Source organism: Dermochelys coriacea, chromosome 15, assembly GCF_009764565.3.
Source record: "Dermochelys coriacea isolate rDerCor1 chromosome 15, rDerCor1.pri.v4, whole genome shotgun sequence".
Lineage (NCBI taxonomy): Eukaryota > Metazoa > Chordata > Testudines > Dermochelyidae > Dermochelys > Dermochelys coriacea.
In genome coordinates, this window is record NC_050082.1 from 21,218,514 (window position 1) to 21,243,553 (window position 25,040).

Consider the following 25,040-nt stretch of genomic DNA (forward strand, 5'->3'; position numbering starts at 1 on the left):
ATTTTCAAATGATCATTACAATTTATGAACATTAAAAAAGTGTCATTGAGCAAACTGTAATTAAAAAAAAATTGAAATAATATCTCTGTTTCTGCCTAGTATTATAATCTAACTTTCTATGGGAGCGGTCACCCATCCCATGGAAAAGAAACTCACCGGACGGCGATGAACATATCTTGGCATCAGATTGTGGGCCCTTTGTTCACACTGGCAAGATGCTACTCACATGAGGAGATCTACTGACTTCAACAGGAGTCCTTGGGGGCGTAACTGCTCACCAATGTGAGCATCGGCTTCACAGTCTGGTCCTCAGCAAGGTTTCCTTTTGCAGAATTTTCCTGGATCTATCCCCTTTGGAATGAGGAGTTCAGTGGTGGCTGAGAAATTGGAACATTGCAATAACACTTCACAAAAATTCATGTATTCAGGGAAAGGGATTAGACTGATTAGGAATGATAATGAATAGTCTCTGGGCCAGGAAAAGCATGGGTGACTCTTGAACCCGATGGTTAAGGCAGCTAGGAGGTGGGAGATACGGGAGACCTAAAGTTCAAGTTTGTGCTCCACTGACTATTTATTAAATGAAGTAGAACTGCTCCAAGAGGAGACATAGAGACTCACACAAGAATAGCCCATAGTCCAGGTGGTAAGGGCACTCCTGCAACATGGGGAACCCAAGTTCAAATCCCTTCTCCAAATCAGGCAGAGGAGAGGAATTGAACCTCGGTCTTCCACCTCCCAGGTAAGTACCCTGATCACTGGGCTAAAAGTTTAAGGAGGATGGCATCACCACCACCTACTTGGGCTGTTTTATGAATGACATCCCAGTCTCCGAAAAGAAAAGTTTTAGATGAAACTATTTGGCAAATTCATGCCAAATTCACAGATGGTTTTGGGTTAACCAAAATGGCATTTTTTTTTGCCAATAAACTATTTGTACAAAATGTTTTGCCCACCTCTGATGATAAGGCTATCTAGGAGTGTACAGCCTCCACTCAGAAATCCTGGACTCTACAACAGTGACAGCGCCATGACCTTTCATGTTGTCATCCTCCCCTGAATTCCAGAGACAGCCATCCACCTGGAAGTCTAGTGGAGAGATCTTCCATGCTCGGACCTTGTTGGGGGGAACGAGCCATGGTTATGCATTGAAAATTACACAGCAAAGTTCTGTTCAGTGAGACAAGAGATTAATACAGAAGAATTTCATTGACTTCACATGACTGGAAATCCAGAGTAATTTCACTGAACAAGAGCAGAATTTGGCCATCAGTATCTTTTTTTGCATTTCACAGACTCCAACTTAAACAGTCTTTTCCAGATTCTCTCCCAGAATCTTTATGATTATGTCCAATTGCCCAGCTCACCTGTGGATTTAGCAAGAGACACATTTAAACAGCAGCAGGTATACTATGAGGAAACTTAGGGGTACATCAAGGTAGGCTGGGATTGCAAGAAAAAATAGGGTGTAAAACAAACCTTAATTAAGCAACTGATTAACTGATTACTCATACCTCCTTTCCTAGGGTTCTTTTAATTTCAGTTGGCTTACAAAGAAAAGGACTTCAGAGTTGACAAAAACAGTATCGGGCTACGATTTGGCTAACAAACTACAAAAATTTGTTTATATAACCATTCAGATTTCAGAATCAAATCACATAACCACAACTAAAAAACAAACAAAGAAAAACAAAAAACTGCAAACCAATCACACATATTTAATCACTATTTAGGGAATGTGATTTTGTTACCTTTTTTATAAGGAGTCCTGATAATGGAGTTTCACGTGTATAAATTAGTAATCAACCGTGGTGCTGCTAACAGAGAGGGAAAACCATCCAAAGCTAGATCACAAGGCAATTTGGTCAATTACTTAGATGCTGATAATGAGAATGGCCATAATGCCTGGCACAACTTTTTCCTCCATAGGACCAGACCTATGTTGATATGTAGCTAAACATGAACAGAGTAAAAGTAATTTTCCTGTAGTCCCCTGACACTATTTTTTATCATCAACAAAATGACTCATACCCCCTTTGCATCACCTCACCTTTCCCCTTATCCCCATTTATGCAAGTGCACAATTTTCAATTGGTTGGAAACTCAAAAGAAGATTCAAGAGGATCAGATGAATGGGAATTAGACTGGTCTCAGCTGGAGAAAGTTTTGCATTTGGCTGCAGGACAGAAAGTGTGGTGCACAAAAGAGGACTTTGAAGTAAGTGACTTATGATGTTGATGCAGTTTTGAGGAACAATGTGCTCAGATGAGGAACAGTAAAAGACTTAAGAGTCCTACGCTTACAAGCTTCATTGCTTTAATTTGCTTTTCTGCTTTTACTAGGGCTAGATCACATGATGGGAAAAATGTCTGTGCTCCATCTACCCTACAAATTTCCACCATTGCCACCACTGGTGGATCTGCACTGGGGGGTGAACTATGGCTATGTTGTTTGCTACTATGGAGATAGGCCACAGCAATACAGCAAGAAGCTCAAAGTGATTTGCCAGTTCTGTGCTCAGATTAGCAATAAAGCTACCTTGACTGTCTCAAGGGTCTATTTGCCTGCACAGTTGCCATCACCAAACACCTGTACTGTATTTCTTAGATTTCTTCGTATGCACCACCTCCTCCAGCCTCAGAAGAATTGCTTTAGTCCTAGTCCCATCCAGATCTTGGGCTGATGGATGAGGTCAGACAGGTAGAATGCCAGAGGAACCTAAAAACCTGTCTTTCAGGTGAAAAAGATTATATAGGAGAAAAAGCCTTTCTTTCATGAGAACGACAGCGAAACTCCCTTCTACCTCAACACTCCTGAAGAACAGAAGAAATTAAAAACTCTAAAACAACCCCCCTACCTCAAGCAGAGCTTAGACTCAAAGTCAGACTTGCCAGAGACTGAAATCCATTAGGGACTTCATTATTGCTATTGATCTCATGTTGAAGATGCTCATATACTATAGAGATGGATGTATACAACCTTAAGACAGGAAAGACAAGAAGTCTGCATGCACACACAGTTTCTAATGATAGGGAGTGGAATTAATCTATCACCATAACCATCTTCTTTGGCCTGCTTGCTTCTCAACTGCCTCCCAACAATCTGCAGCTATCTTCAGCTCCTGCTGTTCGGATCAAGTCTTTTCTTGATCCTTTTCTCTAATCCTTTCACTGGCTTCCACTCTCCTCTGGCATTACGTTCAAACCACTTGTTCAAGTTCTGTGTAATTCAGCCCTCTCATACGCCTCTTCCTTCATCTCCCCCTATTTCCCTTCTCCCACCTTACATTCTGTCCTGGTGGTTCCCTTCATCTCCTCCCATTCCCAGCTCTGCGCCTTCTCTCATGGCATCTCTTATGCTTAGAACAGCCTCCCAGTCAGTGTTTGCTAAGGACCTTTCTTCACTTCCCTCAGAAAAACATCCTGTAGACCTACCTGTTCTGCAGAGCTGTCCAGCTGTAATGACTACCCCACCCTCCTTTTGCATAGTTCTGTACTGTACTCACTTGTGTAGTGTTAGAGTGCAAGACTTACAGGGTAGGGATTATTATTGGTTCAGCATATTTACCCATTGTGCAATGACATGGGTGAGGCTGGGTAGTGGTTGTGGAAGGAGAGGGAACTCTGTTGGCCATGCTCCTAGTTGGGTTTATTCAATTTACAGTGTTGCTGTATGGTAGCATTATCTGTGAGAAATTGCTGGAGCTTAATTTAGCTTATAGGTATTTTTAGAAGTTTGAAAAGGATGGCCAGAGCATGAAATAGGTGTTCTATTCTTTGTTGTAGTATAAATTTGAATACAGAGATCACACTATTACAATAGCCCACATTCAGGCGTCAGCCACAACTGTGCAGCCCCAACGGGATCAGTGGGGTGAGTAGAAGGGGGAATTACCTTCCTAATTCATTACCAGCGAGCAGAGGTTCACTTGATCATAAGCAAACATATGTTTCTGGTTACTCCATGGGGGAATAGATTATTGGTGACTCAGCCAAATTGTGTGTAGCTTTTTGTGGCTGTGGGTCAAGCTGGTTGGCTAGGAGGAAGCTATTGCAATATGTATCCAAAATAAATGAAATGACGCAAAACCCGAGTACTGAGAGAATAGGAGGGAAGAAAAGGGTGAGAGAAAGAAAAAAGAGCTAAGAAATGATAAAGAACGAAAAAAATGTATCAATTTTGCATTAAAAGAAAATCAACCCCAATCTTTTGTGACAACCAGCAGATCCCAGATCACCACCCATGCTAGACAGTATAGCTAGTCAAAACATTTCAAATGTTAAAGTATTTCGATAAAAAAGAAGGAGGAAATACATTTTTCATAGAACTGTGGGGAAAAAAGATTCCCTTTGATCAGTTCTATTCAATAGCCTGAAATGGTCTCCAAAAGAAAAGCGGTGGGAATCCCAGTGCTTGGGACATTTAGGAGTAGGGTGGACAAAGCACTTGGAACTTTAGGGACCAATCCTGAATTTGCAGGGAAAGGACTTGGATGACTTAACAGGTATTTCCCATATCAGACTCCTAGGGCTCTAGGATTCTCAATTGTTGTTCTGAATTCAGCAATGGACTTTCCAAGATTTGGCAGTCATGTTATGCTGCATAAAAATACAGTGCTATCCTATGATTAATCAAGTTACTCTGCTCATGTATTGTAAGTGCATATACCTTAATAGCAATACTACACCTGGCAATAAGAAAATGCAAGATCCCACCCCATCAATTACGCTGATTGTGGTACAAGACCCTGGCTCTGCATTCAGATCCCTTAAAGCTTAACTATCAAGGACGGGATAGGTGTTGAAAACAGCTCTGGAAAGTTATCTCAAGCTGCTATCTATGTACAGCTGGGCTGGCTGCAACAGATGTTGGAAAGTTTGCTTTTTTAGTGAGAAAGAGGCAACCAGGCCTCTAACATACCCTCTTTGATCTCACCTGGGAGGAAAGTTATAATCTGTCCCTGAGAATCTCTGCAGTTCAGGCTTAAAAGACAAAGAGGAAAATGTGAAAAGAACAGGAAGCAGCACATAAAAAAAAAAAAAAAAAAGCAAAGGGGCTTTGAAAGACAGCCTGGTTCCCTGGAATGGTGCTGTGACTAGTTATGTCCTTGGAAGTTTTCCCTCTGTCCGTTTTTTTTAAACTTTCTCAAACAGAGAGGTGCCAAACCACTTGCTTTTGATTTGGGTGGCAGCAAATGGGACCCAATGAGTACAGAAGAGTAGTTATTTCACTACCCATGGCAAAGAAAGGTTCTACATAAAGAATAATAAGGAAAGGAACAGCTATAACCCGGAAAACTGCCCATCCACATAAGAGACAGTTTCAAGGAAACAATGCCTGGTGAGCTAAACAAACAAAAAAACTCTAAAAGAAATCCACATACTATGTGAAACTGTTTGCTTTTTTCTTAATTTTTTAATTTTGTTTTCCCACAAACATCAGAATGATCTGAGACACAATAATGATCCCAATTAATAATCCTGTCACTGTGGAAGGTAAAGCAGAACTTAACAACTTGGAGATGGATAAAATTTGTAATAGATAAAATGTGTTATGTCCCACAGACCAAAATCTGATTATTAATGCCATTGGACGCTAGGCTACAACTGTCGGATGGTTGCTATTCCGTTACCATATCAACATATGGCACTGTCTCATTCTGCAGACTTTTCTACTGTCTGCTCACTGTAGCGCAACTAATTTCTTTTTATTCACAGACACTGCATTGTTTCTACATTGCAATTGTTTCATCTCCACTTGTCCCTAGTCCAAGCAACAATAGGAACATATGAAAGTAGATGATGGCTTACTTGTCTGCTTTGCTGTGGAATATATCTGTTGCACTGAGGGACAGAAACAACATTTAGTTCAGGATATTAGACTACATTGAGAACTTGATAAAAAGCTCTATATTATTCTTTATGAACAGAGACCACAGCTAATAGTTAAAACAGGGCAGAACATCCTGTAGCGTATGTCTACACTGCAGTAAAACATCCGCAGCTAGCCTGTGTCTGCTGACTTGGGCCCGTGGGGCTCTAAAATTGCAGTGCAGAGGTTCAGGCTCAGGCTGGAGCCTGGGGTCTTGGAGTCCATGAGGGAGGATGGTCCCATCCACACTGCAGTTTTATAGCTCCGTAGACTAAGTCCCACGAGTCCAAGTCAGCTGACATGAGTCAGCTCTGGGTGTTTTATTGAAGTGTAGACATACCCTCAGAGGCTCTGCTACTATTGTGCTGTGTGACTTTAGACAAATCACTTTATGTCTGCCTGCTGGGTGACTGGGCATGATGATACTGACCTCCTTTGTAAAGCACTTTGAGATCTACTGAAAAGCGCTGTGTAAGAACTAGATACTATTCTTACCTGCCTCTGTTTGTCCATTTGTAAAATGGGTATAATTAACTCCATCAAACAGACTAAGAAGCATAATTAATATGCTTTGCAATCCCCAATAAGAGGAGCTGTAAGTGCAAAATATTATTTATCCCTTACCAGTTCCTGAAATGTCTTTCAGCATCACTCATATAATTTAGTAGTTCCAATGACCTGAGAGTTTCAACCTCTTAAGTACATACACACTCTTAAATATAAGCATTTTGAAAAGTTAGCATTTCTCCCTTGTTATCTTTGTCCCTTCAGAAAGACTGGGACAAGAGTGTGGCTGATGCTTCTCCTGCATAAAGTGAGACATTGTTTCTGAAAACTGGAAGAATGTAAAGGTGCTATTGATATGGGATGGGGGAGGAGGATGGAGGAAAGGGGATGATTGACACATTCAGTACCTCAAAGCTCAATTACAATAATGAATTTTGTACAGATCTGTCTGCTGCCTTGTACATACAGTCAATCCATTTACCTTCAGTGAAGCATGACTAGTTCCATAGCATGTGGAGGAGAGGAAAGGAGAAAGGATGAACAAAGTATTGCTTACTACTTTTTCTTTAAACTTCCATTCCAGCATTCTGATTGTTTCATTAAAATATGTCTAAACATTGTTCTGTGACCTTGGCTTCCCTCCCTCTCTGCTTTGTTTTAAATTCTGCCTGGTAGTTTAAGACCTTGGATGACTATGAAGGAGGCAGAACATTTGCAAGCGTGGGGAGTACCAAATGCTCATTAAGTGGATAAGCTACGTGTTTAAAACAGAAATCCAAACCAAGCTGAATTAAAAGCCTACTAGGAGAGCAAAAGGCTGACTGGTGACAATACATGTTTTTGTTTGTCTCTCAATGTGGATTAATAGAAGTCAATTGGGAAATATGTAATTAAAGATGTTTGGGGGTTATGTAAGGTGTGGTGTGATGATTAGCCACTAATTTAATTCAGAATCATATCAATCTAAAAATACCTTGCTTAATAAAATCTGAAAGATTACCCCCCCATCCTACCCCAAGTGCACTTTTGATCTGGGGGCAAAAGATCTATCTGGTTTTAAGATTCTACTCAATAAGTTTATGGAGGAGATGGTATGATGGGATAATGGGATTTTGGTAAGTAATTGATCTTTAAATATTCAGGGTAAATAGGCCAAATCCCCTGAGATGGGATATTAGATGGATGGGATCTGAGTTACCCAGGAAAGAATTTTCTGTAGTATCTGGCTGGTGAATCTTGCCCATATGCTCAGGGTTTAGCTGATCGCCATATTTGGGGTCGGGAAGGAATTTTCCTCCAGGGCAGATTGGAGAGGCCCTGGAGGTTTTTCACCTTCCTCTGTAGCATGGGGCATGGGTGACTTGAGGGAGGCTTCTCTGCTCCTTCTCTGCCCCTCCTCCTGTTCTGCTCTTTAAACCATGATTTGAGGACTTCAATAGCTCAGACATAGGTGAGGTTTTTCGTAGGAGTGGGTGGGTGAGATTCTGTGGCCTGTGCTGTGCAGGAGGTCAGACTAGATGATCAGAATGGTCCCTTCTGACCTTAGTATCTATGAATCTATGATCCAATAAAGGAAGAAGTGCCAGACTCCATATCCACTAGGTTCTTGACTATTGCTATTGATTTTACACTTAATTCAATCAGATATTATGGTGATGGGTGGCACTAGAAGTATATGATTTTTTTTTTTTTACCCAGCTAGTGATGGAAAAAAGCTTGATTAAAATTGCAATAGGTTCCAGTGAATAGGTTTGGATAAAATACCTGCTTCCCCCTCAACAGTCAAGCAAAACATAAACTGACCCACTGTGATTCAGAGAAAAGGAGCATTTGTGGCACCTTAGAGACTAACAAATTTATTTGAGCATAAGCTTCCATGAGCTATAGCTCACTTCATCAGATGCATTCAGTGGAAAAACATCCGATGAAGTGAGCTGTAGCGCACGAAAGCTTATGCTCAAATAAATGTGAGTCTCTAAGGTGCCACAAGTACTCCTTTTCTTTTTGCGAATAAAGACTAACACGGCTGCTACACTGAAACCTGTGATTCAGAGGCGTTTGGGTGTTGACCACCTCTGCCCACCTTGCCTATAGATAAGATTGGAAAAAGAAGATTATAACGTATCTGATTCAACACAAAGCCAAGTCTGACTGCCCTGAGGCGTATGTCTACACAGCAATGTAAGCTCAGGCTCCAAACTCGGGCTCCAGCCTAGCCCCATCCTCCATCTACACATAAATCGTGCTAACCCAGGGTGCCAAGACCTTGTAGGGATGGAGGGTCAGCGCCTGAGTCAAGCCAGGACCCAGAATTCAAGCCCTATTGCATTGCACTGTGTCCCACTGCATTTGTGCTCTGGGAGTCCCACAAAAGTGTCCCACAGGTCCACCTGCTTTGTCCTCTGGACAGTCTAGTTTTCCCACACTGCACCATGAACAAAGGGCTAGAGCCACCACATTTTGGGAGGGTACTAGTTGTCTGGAATATAGGGGGTTGGACTCGGGCCTGCATAATGCAGTGTAGATTCTGGAATCCCAGATTAGTACGCAAGGTTCAGGAATCCCTAACCTGGGGTTATAAATGGGCGTAGATGCTAAAGCCCTAGGTTAACAAACCCAGAGTCTGCCAGCTTGAGTTCTACTAACCCTGAACTTACATTGCAATGTAGACATATACCAGGAGCCTTCACTGATAACACAGCGTTTAGTACATGTCTAAGACTATTACATTGCTCCATGTCAGGATACACATTACTGTGCATCAGCAATATACTGCTCTGTCTTTATAGCTGGGAGCTGTTTTTGTCTCCATTCATGGCAGCATGGATGGGATTCAATCAAATCATCTTTTTGACATTCTCACTCCCAACTCCAATAATGAGTTTATGGCTGTGATGCAGTAGTAAGATTACACCACCTATTACTAAAGGAGGTTGGCTACCTGAGTAACACTTTTTCCAATGAAGTGGCTTTTTTTAATGCCCTACCTTTTTAGGCATATTTTCTACAATATTTTCAGATTTGGAGCACTAAGTGGTCTATTGAGACCCACAATACTCAATATTATGGTGTTACCATGCCCCGTTCCACCTCTCAATGCTACTCAGAAATAACTGACATGGTATTTACATGCTTTGTGCAAAAACAAATTAAAGTGTTTCTCATTATACTTTTTTATAGCAGATTGTGGCACTGAAGTTATTTTCCAGGTCCTCTTTGTTCCCCTTTTTAAAAGAAAAATACCATTTTGCCTTTCTCCATCCTCTGGGACTTCACCTGTCTTCCATGAGTTCTCCAAGATAATTGCTAATAGTTCCAAGATTGCTTCAGCTAGTTCCTTAGAACCCTAGGATTAAATTTCATCAGGCCCCGAAGACTTGAATACATCTAACTTATCTAAATATTCTTTGACCTGTCCTTGCCCTATTTTGGCTTGTGTTCCTTCCCCCTTGTTAATATTAATTGTGTTGAGTATCTGGTCACTATTAAACTTTCCAGTGAAGCCTGAAGCAAAATAGGCATTCAACATCTAAGTAGTTTTGATGTCATCAGTTATTAACTCTCCTTCCTTGCTAAACAGAGGACCTAACCCTGCCCCTTCTCTTGCTCCTAAATGTATTTAAAAGACCCTCTTATTATTACCTTTTATATCCTTTGCTAATTGGAACTCATTTTGTGCCTTAGCCTTTCTGATTTTGTCCCTACATGGTTAGGCTTTTCCTTTGTACCCCTCCTTAGCAATTGGTCCATGTTTTCACTTTTTGTAGGATTTCTTTTTGGTTTTCAGGTCATTAAAGAGCTTCCGATGGAGCCATATTGGCCTATTACTATTCTTCCTATCCTTCACATCGGGATAGTTTGCAGTTGTGCAAATATTGTCTTATTGATAAACTGCCAGGTCTCTTGAACTCCTATATCCTTTAGATTTTTTTTCATGGGACCTTACCTGTCATTTTGCTTACTTACCATTGGCAGATAAGTAGGCCACAGAGCAAGTCTGTGGCAGAGCTAGGAATAGAACCCACTTTTCCATAAGAACATCCCCCATCTTGTAAACAGGTTTATAATATCAGTGTCTTAACATCCTGCTTCACACTAAGTTTAAAATGCAAGAAGTTAGGAAGCCAGTAGCTAAACAAAGCCACTACCTAAAGAAAGAATTTACAAGATGCATCCATAAAAAGGGGATTGTGCTTCTAGCATAAGTATGTGTTTTGTTGTGAAAATATAAATCTCAGTAGTTCCATTTAGTGAAACTGAAGGGAAATGAAACTGATGACACATTGTAGCTTTGCAATATGTATTATCTGACAAGCATTAAATAAGAGTTCTCTAGTTAGTCAAAACCTTGTTTGTCTTGTCCCCATTTATATGACATCAGCACACACTTAAGTAATACCTCCATAGTCTTAGCTCTGAACTCAGGAAGAGAAATCTGATTTGCATTAGGATTTTAAACATTAAAACTAATCTTGATTTCCTTGGGTCAAATTTACAATTTTTGATTTACTGGATGTCAGTTGTCAATTTCAAGGAGGTATCACAGGATTTTAATTTGCAATCCCCCTTAAAGAAAAAACAATCCCCCAGAAGCAGACAACAAAACAGACACGTTCCCTACTCTGAAAGATTCTAGATATAAAACGCTGATGGCAAAATAAAAAGTCTTTACTTTGTGGCTTATTCCTGAAGAGAACATGAATCATAGAATCATAGAATCATAGAATATCAGGGTTGGAAGGGACCCCAGAAGGTCATCTAGTCCAACCCCCTGCTCAAAGCAGGACCAAGTCCCAGTTAAATCATCCTAGCCAGGGCTTTGTCAAGCCTGACCTTAAAAACCTCTAAGGAAGGAGATTCTACCACCTCCCTAGGTAACGCATTCCAGTGTTTCACCACCCTCTTAGTGAAAAAGTTTTTCCTAATATCCAATCTAAACCTCCCCCATTGCAACTTGATGAAACTTGAATAGCACTAGTTTGCAGATGTGCAATGAATCCATGGTTTTAACCCCTGGGCTACTTAACTTGCCAAGACAAATTTAGTCTTTACATGTACATTTGTGAACAGTCTGCTGTTGATACTATCCATAGCAGATTAGCATTTCCTCCTGGTGAAATAAGGCCTGATCCTGAAGCTACTGCATTTGGTACTTGGATACTATGGCAAACAGGGACTTTTGAAATCAGTAGGAGCTTTGCCAATGATTTCAGTTAGGTCTGATTGGGAAATTCACTGCAAAAAACTTCCAGATACAACATTCAAGACCGATGTTTGAAAACCATTTCAGATTACAGGACTGTGTAACCTGAATGCACTGAACTTTACTCACATTAATAGTCCTATTGAAATCAACAGGACTACCCACATAAGTAATATTAAGCATGTGTGTATGTACTTCTTTGCAGGATTGGGGCCCAAACATGCACATTATCTTTAAAAACTGCAATATTCAATTCTGTAAAAAAAAAATTTGATGGAGCATATTGTGACAAAGCTCTGTCCTTGCCTCCATGGGTCCCGCGTTTCCTGGCGGATTTCGCTAGCCTTAGAGGCTCACAGTGACTCTCCATGTAACCCTTCTTTCTCTAGGGATAAGGGTCACAGTCTATCGAGCCATTTTCATCATAAACCAGCGAGGGAGGTGAGGAGAAGTTATCCTTCCTTGCACAGTCTCTGTTGTCTCCCAGGCTCAGTGATTAATCAGGGGACAAAGGTGCGGGGGAGGGGGGAGGGGGGTGAGCCCGGGCCCACCCTCAACTCCGGGCTCCAGCCCAGGGACCTTAATAGTATCAGCTATGGTAGCTGATCTTTTAGAAACATGACACGTACAATTCCCTGGGCTACTTCCCCCACAGCAGCCCTCACTTCCTTAAGCTCCACTTCACCCTTACCTCAGGGCCTCCTTCCTCGTGCCTGATAATGGTGTGTACTACTCAGCCTCTCCAACAGCACAACTTCCTCCCACAGCTCCTGACATGCACACCCACCTGACTAACTGGGAGGCTTTTAATTAGTTTCAGCCAGCCCCTGACTGGCTTCAAGTGTCCCAATCAACCTAGCCTTCTCCCTGCCTTCTGGAAAGTTCTTAATTGGCCCCAGGTGTCTTAATTGACCTGGAGCAGCTGCCATTTCACTTATCCTGGTACCAGGGATTTGTTTAGCCTGGAGCTAATATAGCTATCTCCCACTACTTTTCTATAGCCATCTGGCCTTGCCCTGTCACAATATTTAAATGTTTTCCATCCTGCTTACAATAAAGAATTTTATTACCAGCACTTTTTTGAACGCATCTACTATAAACCAAAGGGTGGATGTTACCCTACAATCACAGGGTCATGTGATGGTTGGTTGGTATGATGAAACCAAAATTTAAGTTTAATGACCCCAAAATTGTCAGTCCTGAGGCCATATGCTTAGTGCATTCATCTGACAACTCTTACCTTATACATCTTTTAGAATGAGGGATGAACGTGAGAGATAATGGGAACTCATCAAATCTTTTTAAAGAGTGGAAAGAAGATGGTTTGTCAGGTATAGCTAAGTTAGTGGTTTGAGCATTGGCCTGCTAAACCCAGGGTTGTGAGTTCAATCCTTGAGGGGGCCATTTAGGGATCTGGGGCAAAAATTGGGGATTGGTCCTGCTTTGGGCAGGGGGTTGGACTAGATGACCTCCTGAGGACTCTTCCAACCCTGATATTCTATGATAAATCAGTTCATCTGCATGCAAACTCCTTGGAGGATAGGGATGTTCTCTCCTCCCCATCAGGGTTTTGTGGCATCCATTCCCATTGGGAGGGTACATCCAGTCCCAGTCTACAGTAACTTCCACCTGTCATACATGTCTCTGTCAGTGACCCTAAGAAAGCTACATTTCACCAAGTGGAAAAAAATTGACATCTTGAAAAAATAACTCAGTGAGGGGAGTGCAGATCTTGCATGGGGAATGCAAGGGATTCATGAACCAAATTGTGCTGAAAGTTTGCTTGCAGCTTAAAAGTTTGATGAGCATCAGTCAGCCAGACCCTTTTCATCTCACTTATTACCACAATAAGACCTCCATTTTTCAGGTTGGGGAGGGGAATAGAGATTCGCTGGGGCGGGGGGAGAAAGGGGAGAGTCATGGGTGACATTGACCAGATATTGGCAACCATGGTGTATTAAACAGGTCCATGAAACTATGATCATGTGCATTTGAGGTTTGTTATGACTATTCTACTTAGCGCCTTTCACAAAAACTTATGACCAGGGGAGGAATATGGAGAAGAGAGAAAGAAGTGCCAATTTAAAATCTATGGGAAAGAAACACATTTAAGCTAAAAATTCTTAGTTACACAAGTGTGATTCCCAATGTACAGAACTTAAAACAGATCTTAGACTTCTGTGTTCCTTACCAAATTACCTTAACAGGAGTAGTCAAAATATATTAAAAACAACCACCCACTCCACACCACTTTAAAAAATAAATAAAAAGCCCTTCCTTCTCTTCTGAATCTTAGGTGCATGGCTGTGGGGCTGAATTTTTCTTTAGCTTGCTGGAACCTGTACCAGCTATTTCAGACTCCATCAAATTTTGCTTCTACAAGGCATTGTTTGGTGTCAGAGTTATTCTGAAGAGATCTCCATTTTCTAGAGACAAATTTTATTCCTTGCCCTGATGATACATATATTTATTTAAAGCCACTTTTCAAGGTACTCTGCTGTCTGGCATTCAGACTGATAAAGGGATAGACTATGAAGTAGGGTAAATCTTGTAATGATAGTATATCACAGCTCCAGCAATGAAACCTGTCGGAAAGCAGACTGTGGTAGATACTCAAATTCCTCTGTAATTAGCACATTGGTGAAATTCAAATACCAAACCCTAGCAACCCCAAGGAGTATGCAAAGGAGCTAAGTAACACAGTGAAAAAGTGACATCTAGATGACCCTGCCTTTTTACACAATGTCAGACTGCTGGAAGATGGATGCTCCTGGGGGCGAAGGGAGATGGAAATGGAAAGAGGAGGAGAGTAATTGGAGTTATTGGTTTGAATATACAGTACCTATGTAATTGGGGATTTAGCCTTGAATAATTTTCCAAGATCTTTTTGTTACAGGAAATAGGAAGTAAAATGGAAGATATTTTTATCTTCTCTTGTTTGAAACAGGCCCCTCTTAGGCTCATGTTGCCGCATAATTTGTCTAACCTTGAGGACATCAATGTGGGAACAGGAGAGTACTGGACTGAAATCTCTCTCATTTGAATTTGCACGGAATCTGAGTCTCTCCTAACCTTCTCTTTTTAAAAGGTGTGCTCCTCAGTAAGGGGATGCAACTTTGTTGAGATTATTTATTCTTCACAAGTGATTGAAGTTAAGGAGATGTGTCAAAGTTAAATGATTAACAAAGAAGACCAAATTGCTGTTCTTGGTATAATTAGTGATAGCAAAGGGCTTGTATGGAAAGTTCATGATTTACAACACCACCTGATTGACTTGAAATAAATGGGAATTAGTTATGGGGAGTTTCCCAGAGTAGTGACCAAAAGTCCAGCCTGCCATGTTCACATTGAAGTCAATGGGATTCATTAGGAAACAGTGATACCAATGGGAGTAACAAGGTGGGTGAGGTAATATCTTTTATTGGATCAATATCTGTTGGTTAGAGAGACACATACGTGACAAGAGTGTCATGCACATAGGGCTTGCAAGATTGCACCCTGCACAGGGAGTGAAGGATTTGCCCATATAAGCATAAATCCTTTTTAAACAGGCAGTGCACTTCATTCTTTGGGGACCTCAAACACCCACTGACTAGGAATAGACTGAAATAGGAGGCTGGGCTGTACAAGGAATATAAGGTCAAGCCACAGAATTAATAAGGGATCTGACCTTGTAAATAATCCACAGTGGGATTAGTCACGTGAGTAAGGATTATCTGTGGAAAAGATTTGAAGGACTGGGCCCTGGGTGATTATAGATATGCAATACGTGATTTGAAGCAAATTGTCACAAGCAATATATTGTTTTTCCAGACTAATGATTACAGTGTGTGCATTTCAGCCATTTAGAGCTAGATTGAAATTTGGTTCTATACACCTGCACTTTTACTCAGGCTACCTAGATCTTTGGTCTGGGCATTTAAGTATGTTACTTGCCTGCTTACTCTGACCCCAGGATAGGCTGGGAGGTGGGAAATAGAAGTCTTGGTTCTTCCTTTGCCTTTCCTTCCTGAATCCAGTATTTCTGAGCCAGTGCAGTAGGTATGTAATTTGTTGCTTATATAGGTAATCACTAAAATTGTTACCTCCCAAGAGCCAGGGGGAAGTAAGGAGGGAATTGTGTTGTAGGGTGTGTGTGTCCTGAGTCACCATGTCTCCTGGAGTGGTGCAGTTTAGGACTATGCTTAGAGGCACAGTCTAGCTTGTCAATATGAAAGCAGATCAGAACAATAGTATTTTAGGCTGCTGGTGAATAATCACAGACAAGCATCTCATGGTGGCTGCATGAAGAGAGCAAATAGTTTGCTACACATCATTCAATCTAAGAAAGGACCGTATCCTGGTTTTCTTACTTTGATGAATACGCCCATTAAGTGAATAGGATTACTTTCAGGAATAAAGTGTGCAGGATTTGATAGTGTGTATAGCAAGACACATTTAGGAGGAAATTTTCAAAGCAGACTAGGGGATTTGGATGCTTGATCCCTTTTAATTGTAATGATAAAAATCTCAGCCTAGAAGTTTTCCCACACATGCATTAAGCATACACAATGGAAGAGATAGTGAATTCTGGGGAAAGGAACTGTGTCTCCCTGCATGTCTGGGTAGTGCCCAGCTTACTGTGGGAGCTATTAGGATACAAATGTCAATATCCCCATGCAATGTGTTAACTGAGGGACACAATGAAATATAGCCAGGATGACAATCTGCATTAATTTTACCAAGTGCACTGTCGCCTCAACCAATTTATTTTTACATTGAGTATCATATTAGCATCAATATTCAGGTACATTTAAACAGAGGCATTTTATCTGGCTGAGTTTTCTTCATCCTATCTCCCATCATCAGGCGTTCCTGAGCTATGACCAGTTGGCTGCATGAGGAGCTGTATCTTTCACCCCCCGTACAAATTAGGGAGCACATGCTTTCAGATAATGGAAAGCTGACCCCTCCAGGGCTGTTAGCTTCAGTGATACTTCCTAGGCAACTGCACATCACAGAACTGCCATTTCATTCTCAAAATGTGGTTCTCAGTCAGCAGAAAGGCAGAATAATGGCCAGTTTCCATGGGCTTACTATACACAAAAACGCAAAAATACAAAAGTGATGGCTTTCATGCCTGTTGCAAAAACTTGATTTACCAGGGCCTTTTAGTCATGTTGTGTAATAACTCACTTCTAGCTTGGAAAACAAGTGGATCCAACTAACAGCTTCCGTTTGGGTGTAATCTTGCTGCAGCCAACTCAGCAAACATTCAATTGCTGTCCTGCTTCCAGCCAGAGAACCCACTTGTGCAGCTTCCTGGTGGCTGTGGCTAAGCTACTGAGGGATTTCCACAGCTCACACACAACACTGAAGCAGGAAGGGACAGTTAAAAACCTTTCACTGCTTGTTTTTTTTTTTTTTTTTTTTTTTTTTTAAAAACCAAGCACAACTTTGGAACTGCATGGAGTTCCAGAAGGTCTTCTACTTGCAGCTGGTCCTTGTCCCATTATTTAAGCAGCTCAATACGTCCACATTCCCAGTCTGGTAAAGCACCCCCGGCTGGTAGCAGCCAAAGGACTATTTTAGAGGCAGGCAGTATTAATTCATCCCATGTGATTAGTCAGCACTAAGCTTGTCATATAGATAGAGAAAATCTACTTGTTTTGCATTGAAGTTATACTGTGCCACTTTTGAAAGGACTTGTAGCTGTGACCAAATACAGAATCTCATTCCACCCTATGGGCCAAATCCTGCTTCTAGATGAACACACAAATGTCAATAAGCTTTGCATGGGTTTACCTCTGAGCAGGATTTGACCCCCTCACTTTGGCAGTGGGACATGCATGCATTTCCATTCCAATGGAATTCCAAGAATCCCAAGTAGATTGTTTTGAGAGCCCTCTGTCTCCTCTTACTCACTTTTTTAACTTGTCTTTTATTCACCAGAAGGGGCAACAAATAAACCAAGAGCCACTTGAAATGTGGGGAGAACTATCCTTCTAAAAACATTTTGGCCCCTTTATCAGTGCAACATTGAAGCACTGCCAGATGAATGTCAGGTCACCTAACCCTTAGTTTAATACAAGGCAAATAATGAAAGGGAGTATGAATGCTGTTAGCTTCCAGAAAACCTAGAAGAGATGTTAACTATACCCTGTACCCAGGGGAAGATGACCAAATATGGGCCTGATTCCACATTCCTTACATCAAGTAATGCCTTACTCCAGGAGAAATTCCACTCCTTTCAACAGAACAACTCAAAGAGTAAGATTATTCCCACTGAAGCCAACAGGACTATTCAATCTAATGCAGGTAGCATTAGGCCCAGAGTGGAAAGTGAAATTTTCCATGCAATGTAAATTTTAGGATTATGTTATACTTCTGTAGTCCTCTCAATTGATTCTTCAGTTGTGAATAAAGTGTCACCAAACCCACTTCACTAAGCAGTATGCTAAACTGAAACTTGAAATCTGATTGGCAGCGAAGCAGCAGCTTGTGGCTTTAGGTATATCAGTCATAAAAGCGATCCATCCACCTTTGGGTAAAACACCTTACATCCATTTTATTGAAAAGGGAATTGTATCTTCTCCAATTGCTTTTTCTGTGGTTGAGATTACATTACTTATTGCTTGTATTACAGTAGCACTAGGAACCCAAGTCATGGACAAGTCCCCAGCTGTGTTAGGTGCTATATACTAACAGTACTTGTATACTCAGTACTTGTATACCCAGTACTGTACCAACCTGCAGGCTGTCAGAAACTAAAACTAATTACTGCTATAGAAATGCATATTAAAGGCCCAGCTGGTCACCCTGTTATGTGCCCATGCAAGATAGTAAATATTCCTCTGTATTCTGTGAAGGCTACCAAATCGTAAGTAACAGCAGCAGTTGTGGGCGGGGAGAGAGGTGCCCATCTCTGCACATCTAGCCCTAAAAATTTAGTGACTTGTATAACAACTGAATTGGTGCAATGTATCAAAACTTCACAAATTGGTTAATATGCCAGCAGATCACCTACATCAGCATTTGCACTGCTGGAAGTATCGAAAAGTTATTTTTTAAAACGTTGTCCCCTTTGTCCTTCCTTCAGGAGATTTTGGGGCTAGGAATATATCTCATGTTCCCTAAGGCTTTGTCATAAAAAATATGCTTTTACTGTGAGATAACTAATGTGCATTAGGTATCCTGATGTAAAATCCTAGTGGAAACGAAGCTCTGTAGTTTTACTGTAAGGTAAACTAAGCGAGATCAACCATGCATGGCAACCTTGCCTAGCTACACTGTGGTAAAAATTACAGGTGCCTTGTATCCAGTAGGATTTTACAAACAGGATGGTTAGAGCAGTTAGTTATCCCATTGTAAAATAAATAAATAAAATAAATAAAAAATCCACTTTTTTTTTTTTTTTTTTAAACAGTGAAGACAGCCAGAGACAATTCAGGATGTACAATTCAAACACAGCCAGTCTCTCTGCCCTCTAGAAATTTCTTTAGGAATCTTACTTTTATTAAAGTTAGCATTTTTTCCTACTCAAATGAATGGAAGATGAAAAACCCTCACAGTAAAAATTCCATATTTAGCAACAGTATATCCTTACATACGTAATTTGTGACATTAGTGCATTACTCAAAGCAGGTGGTTTCCATCCCTGAAGACATTGGGTATGTGGCAGTCCCTGACTAGTCTACCAGAAAAGATATTACACAAAAAGAATAATTACATAGTACAGCCTAATCCATCTTACACTGGGTTCTCTCTGATCACACAGATCCCCAGAAAGCATGTGAGTGTGGAGTCTGTGTGTGTGCACTTATGAAAAACCAGCTTAAAACTAGATCAGAAGTTGTTTTAAAAAAAGCATTAAGTCTGACATATTATTAAGCTTGTAGTGGAAGCTTATTTCTTACCTGCAATATTTGTATGCCAATAGGCTATAAGTGTCTTCCTGAATCAGCCCTGTTTCTTTAAATTAAACTGTAACAGTATGCAATTCTGCAATCAGCCTTATTGGATTCCAAACATCTGGCTTCTTGGCCTCTGAAATGCCAACATCCTCAGCATATTATAAAAACATTACTGCATCTCTGTAACCTGGCTTCTGCTCTTACCAAAAGGAGGGAGTGGTCTAAGGCTCAAATCAATCAGGAGTTCAGAGTTCTATTCCCAGCTATTGCATAAACTCACTTGCCCAAAAGGTAAAATAAAAATTCACCTTCTCTATGCCTTTGTTTTCCCAACTGTAAAGTGGGGATAATTAATAGCTGCCTCACTGGGGTGATATGAAGTTTAAATCAATGTCAAGTCTTTTGATACTTTTAGATCAAAGTGCAATGGTAGCAGTGCAAAGCTTTGAAGAGATTTAGTAAACCTACATTTTAAACAATTAGCGAGTAAGGAACACTTGGAACCCTGGGCTAAAATGTAAGGGCTAGTCTACACTGGCAACGCTAAAGTGTGTAGTCACCGCAGAACGCTGGGAGAGAGCTCTCCCTGTGCTCTGAAAAAACCCACTTCCACGAGGGGTGTAGCTACCAGTGCTGGTGCACTGTTACATCTGTGCTTTACAGTGCTGCAACTTGCTTCACTCGGGGGGGGGGGTGTTTTTTCACACCCCAAGCAAGAAACTTGCAGTGATGTAAATTGCCAGTGTAGACAAGCCCGAAGTAAACATAATAAATACGTTTTAAACAGATGATGATTTTATTAGTATTACAGTGGTCTGCAAGGCCCAGTGAGACTGAGGCAATCACAGTAGTTTATGTCCAACACATTAAATAAGAGACAGTACCTATCCCATAAGTCATGGACAGGGCACCTGACTAAAAACAATATCTCAGACTAATTCTGACACTGGCTTGCTGCGTGACCTGGAACAACTCATTTTACATCTTTGTGCCTCTGTTTTCCTTCTCATAGTTTGTGCATCTTGTCTACTTTGATTGCAAGTTATCTGAGGCAAAAAGACTCTTATTATGCCTTTCTGCATTGTCTAACACAGTGTGGCCCCCAATCTCAGTTAAGGCCTCTCAGTCATTGTTACCATAAATGTAAACAATAGACAATATTGTACACAAAGGTTTGAAAGAGAAATAGAGACACAGAGATGAAGAGATTTGCTTAAGCTCACCCAGCAAGTCAGTAGCAGAACCCAGATTTTCTGACTTCTAGTCCACTGCTGTATTCACACTATCTACTCATCATTGTAATTTGCCCTTCTATAGTAGTGCCATTCATTCAAGGCTTTACAGATAATGAATTCTGCTCAACAACACCCATGTGAGGCAGGTAAGCATCATTACACTCTCCATTTGGGGAACTTGAGAGAAAGAAAGAAAGAAACAACCTCTGTTTAGAACAATTGGATTCAGTGCAAACAGCAGGCTGGGTAGACTGAAACCAAATCCAGGTACAAATGTTAAAAGGTCAAGTGTGTGCTCAATACTCCAATTCAGCAGGCAAAGATTTAAGAAAATCATTGACAAACTTTTTATTTGTGTACACTTTAGAGAAAAAGCTCTGTATTTTGCAGGAAGGTTGGAAATAAATATAACCCCATGACATTAACATTTTAAAACATTTCTTCCTGCAAAATGGCTAACCCCCAGCCAAAGCCAAGTTGGTGGGAAATATATTTCCTTTCCTGCTTTCCATTCTGTTATATGGCTCCCCCAGGCATTGTAACAGCAAGACTTCTTAAGCTCCCTCCCCCGCTTTAAAAAGAGAGACGTCAGATTTCAAAATGATGGAAATACTGAAAGCAGATATCTAACCATTCCACACACTAAGGATGGGGGTCAGAAATAGCCAGAGATGTCTAATCAGTCATCACTCAGAGCCTTTAGCAACTGGGCCAGCTATTCAGGATTCACTCCCAGAGAGTACTGCCTCATAGTAGAGTCCATTAGAAGGTTCATGTTTCTTTTCCATTGTTGGCTTATTTTTCTTTAAAGTGAATTTAACTCTTAGGAAAAGTGCCAGATTGATTGCACTTAAAACTGAACTCCTCTGTTTAGCCACAGAACTGCAGCAACATGAGCTTCCTCACGTTGCCCCACTAGTCCAGCTCTCAAGGGAGCCCTCAGGATCAGTCCCTTCCTCTGAATACTCATCCTTTTTTTGTACTCTCTTCAAATTCCCAGCTGTGGGACAGTTAATGAGGGACAGATTCTCCACTACCTTGCACCATGCTAAATCCTTTACACCTGTGCAAAGCAGGTTTAAAATGTAACCAAATCAGAGTTACTGCAGGAGCAACATGCATTTCCCAATCTTTTCCAACACTTACTTCAATAACAGATTTGTGCAGCATGCCCCTGACCCAGGCTAAAATAATTATAACAAAACTTACTTTTAATAGAAATTTGAACTCTCTTTGATATGCAGAGTTGTTTAATCCTGGCAGGAAGTGTCAACAGTGCAACTCAGAGCTCTTGTTCCACTGATCTCAGATGCTCTCCTTGTTTGTTTTGGATGCAAGTTGGGCTTGAAAAAAAAAACTTAACTTGCACAGGTACATTGTTGAAAGTGACAACAAAATAGAGATACAAATAGCATAGTCTGAGAATGCTGTGTATGCCACTGTCAACCAGAATGAGTCCAAAAGCATGTCACCAAACTTAATTTTAAAAGAGAGTGTCCCATCCTTAATTCGGCAAGTTGCTCTTGAGTCATTATTGCAAGATTCTCAGCACTTTCCATTGCAGAGGCAATCCAAGGATTCCAGACCCAGTTGAAATTTCCTATATAGGATGAAGGAAAAATATGAGCTAAATTTTTCTTTCAGACTTTCGAAATGCTCAGAAACAACCTTAACCAAAAATACTGCCAGTAGGATCATGTTTTCCAGGGGGAACATTTCTACTGTGCCTTTTGCTACTCCCCCTCCCCACATCAGAGGGCTACATCTAAATCCATACAGAAGAGAGGATTCTCAGTTCTACCTTGCATTTTCCTGTTCAGGTCACTGAAGTGGTGGAATAGATCAGCCAGATAGGCAAGTTTTGCACACTAGGCCACACCAGCGATTAACTCAGTGCATGCAGGTTCCTCAAAATTAAGAGCATTTTTAACACCTCTTTCAGCTCATATAAACATGTGAGAACTTTTCTATGGAAAAACCAGAGTATTTCTGTGTGCAAAAGTAAACTCTGGTGTTCTGCTCCCATTTCCTCACACAATGGAGAGAAAAGGCGCTATTTTAAGGACTGTGATTTTATTAAGTTCACTATCCTTACTGCTTCATCTAACACTAAAGAAAGTTCTTCCAATATTTTCTTCTAAAAGAAGAACCCTCCCCATCCCTCGCTTTCTGAAACTCTTACCAGCATAGATATTGTTCCTTTATCTTACTGCTGAAAACTGGGATGGCATTTGATAACTACTGAACCAACCAAGGCAATAAAAATGCCTTTATGAACAGCATTTTCCTCCCCCATAACAAGTTAAAGGTGAAATGTCATCCTACAAGAATACTGCCTCCATTATATGGAGTACAACATTTTGAAAAGTCATATGGCTGAAATTCCTCCTGTTCAGAGGCCCAGCACAAAGCCTATGCACCACTCAGTTCTCACTTAGAGCCCTCAGTGCTCTTAAATGTACTCACCCTATGCACATCAGTCACCTTCACCCCACCGGGAACTCTGTCCATATTAAAATTCAGAATTTTATTTCAAAGTATAAGGAGATTTCAATTAGAATTCTGCTTTAGTTTCAGACAATTTGGATCTAAGGACATTGACGGTAGCCCCCGTGGATCACTCGTGTTACTGAAGCGAGTACAAATATTCAGCCAAAACAGAGAATAGTTATAAAAGCAACTATCAGAAAAAGACCATATTAAGAAATAATAATGTTAACTCCTATAATGTCAGGCCTGGTGTTCCTATACCAGTGATGCCTTTAATCTACATGGCACCTGCCAGGAAGATGTTAGGAAGTGGACAACATAAAAAAGGAAACTAAACTTCAGTGACCTTAATCAAGTAATTTCAGTGATATTAATATTTTTTACTTCTATAGTGCCTCTCAGAGAATCTCAGTGTAATTTACAAGCAAGGATTAATTAAGCTTCACAACACTCTTGTAATGTAGGTGTTATATCTATTTTACAGAATAGTAAGTAAATGGAGACTCAAGTGGTTTAAGCAACTTGCCCAACAAAACAATGCAGTGGCAGAGCTGAGGACAAGAGCATAGTATCCTGACCAACAGTCTTTTGCTGTGGTTACCAAGTGACTCTTTACTATAGACTCTTTGCACACATTTCCTGTCTAGAACATCCACAGTGGAGCTCCTATGACTTAGCCCGTTATTTGCTACTGTAAAGCACTAAGGAATGTTCAGCAAATCAAATAGTTGAAGTGGACAATATGCCTAACCATCTCATTCTACATACCAAGCATTTTATGCAATGGGATTGTGCCTGTAACAGTGAAGAGAAATGTGAATTTTTAAAACTGGGTTTATTTTCTATACTCAGGGTAAAATATTTCCTTTTACAAAGAAACCAAAATGCTTTCTGCCAAGTTTAGATGACACACAGATTCGCTTTTTGAATTAGAGGGTTCCTTGAGGAATGCAGACACCAGCATAGAAGTGACATAAAGCTGAGCATATTTCTATAGCCAGATATCTATACTGCTCACAAGGCACCTTCTGATTCCAATCAAGGTAACCTAGGACTGACATATAAACAGACAGTATATAATAAATGGTAAAATGAAAAGGCAAAAAAAGTTCTTAATCCATCTACAGATATAATACAACTTATTGCAAGCACTGACACCATAACACTGTTCAGTAACTAAAAGGTGGGAGATCTAATTTTCCTGAAAGTTCAGCATGTATTTCTAAAGTTTCTCCCTCCTCTTTCATGCATTTCCTTGGTGAGTTTCTCTAAACGTATTTGATCTTCAGCAAATTTCTCTCCCCATTCATCTGATACTAAATTAAATCTGTGCACGGTAAGTTTGAAGACTTTTTCCTTCCACCATGGTTTGATGCAAACTTGCATTGTAAGAATGACATCACATTTATAATTAGGGCTGTCAAGCGATTTAAAAAATTAATCATGATTAGTCATGCTGTTAAGCAATAGAACACCATTTATTTAAATATTTTTAGGTGTTTTCTACATTTTCAAAATATTGAATTCAATTGCAACTCAGAATACCAAAATTCATTTTTATTACAAATATTTGCACTGTAAAAAACAAAATAGTATTTTTCAATTCACCTCATACATCTCTCTATCACGAAAGTTGAATTTACAAATGTAGAATTATGTACAAAAAACTGCATTCAAAAATATAAAACTTTAGAGCCTACAAGTCCACTCAGTCCTACTTCTTGTTCAACCAATCACTCAGACAAACAAATTTGTTTACATTTGCAGAAGATAATGCTGCAAATAATTCTTGTTCACAATGTCACCTGAAAGTAAGAACAGGCATTTGCAGGCACTGTTGTA

At 40.4% G+C, this 25,040-nt stretch overlaps 1 long non-coding RNA gene across 1 annotated transcript in view; it reads right to left on the reverse strand.

Annotated features, from left to right (window-relative positions):
* Positions 1–21,031: 21,031 nt before the first annotated feature.
* The window catches only part of LOC119843782, a 29,056-nt gene continuing 25,047 nt past the window's right edge, over positions 21,032–25,040 (reverse strand). The window contains exon 2 of the long non-coding RNA XR_005289049.2: positions 21,032–22,308. This is a non-coding gene — a long non-coding RNA (uncharacterized LOC119843782). The remainder of the gene's footprint in view (positions 22,309–25,040) is intronic.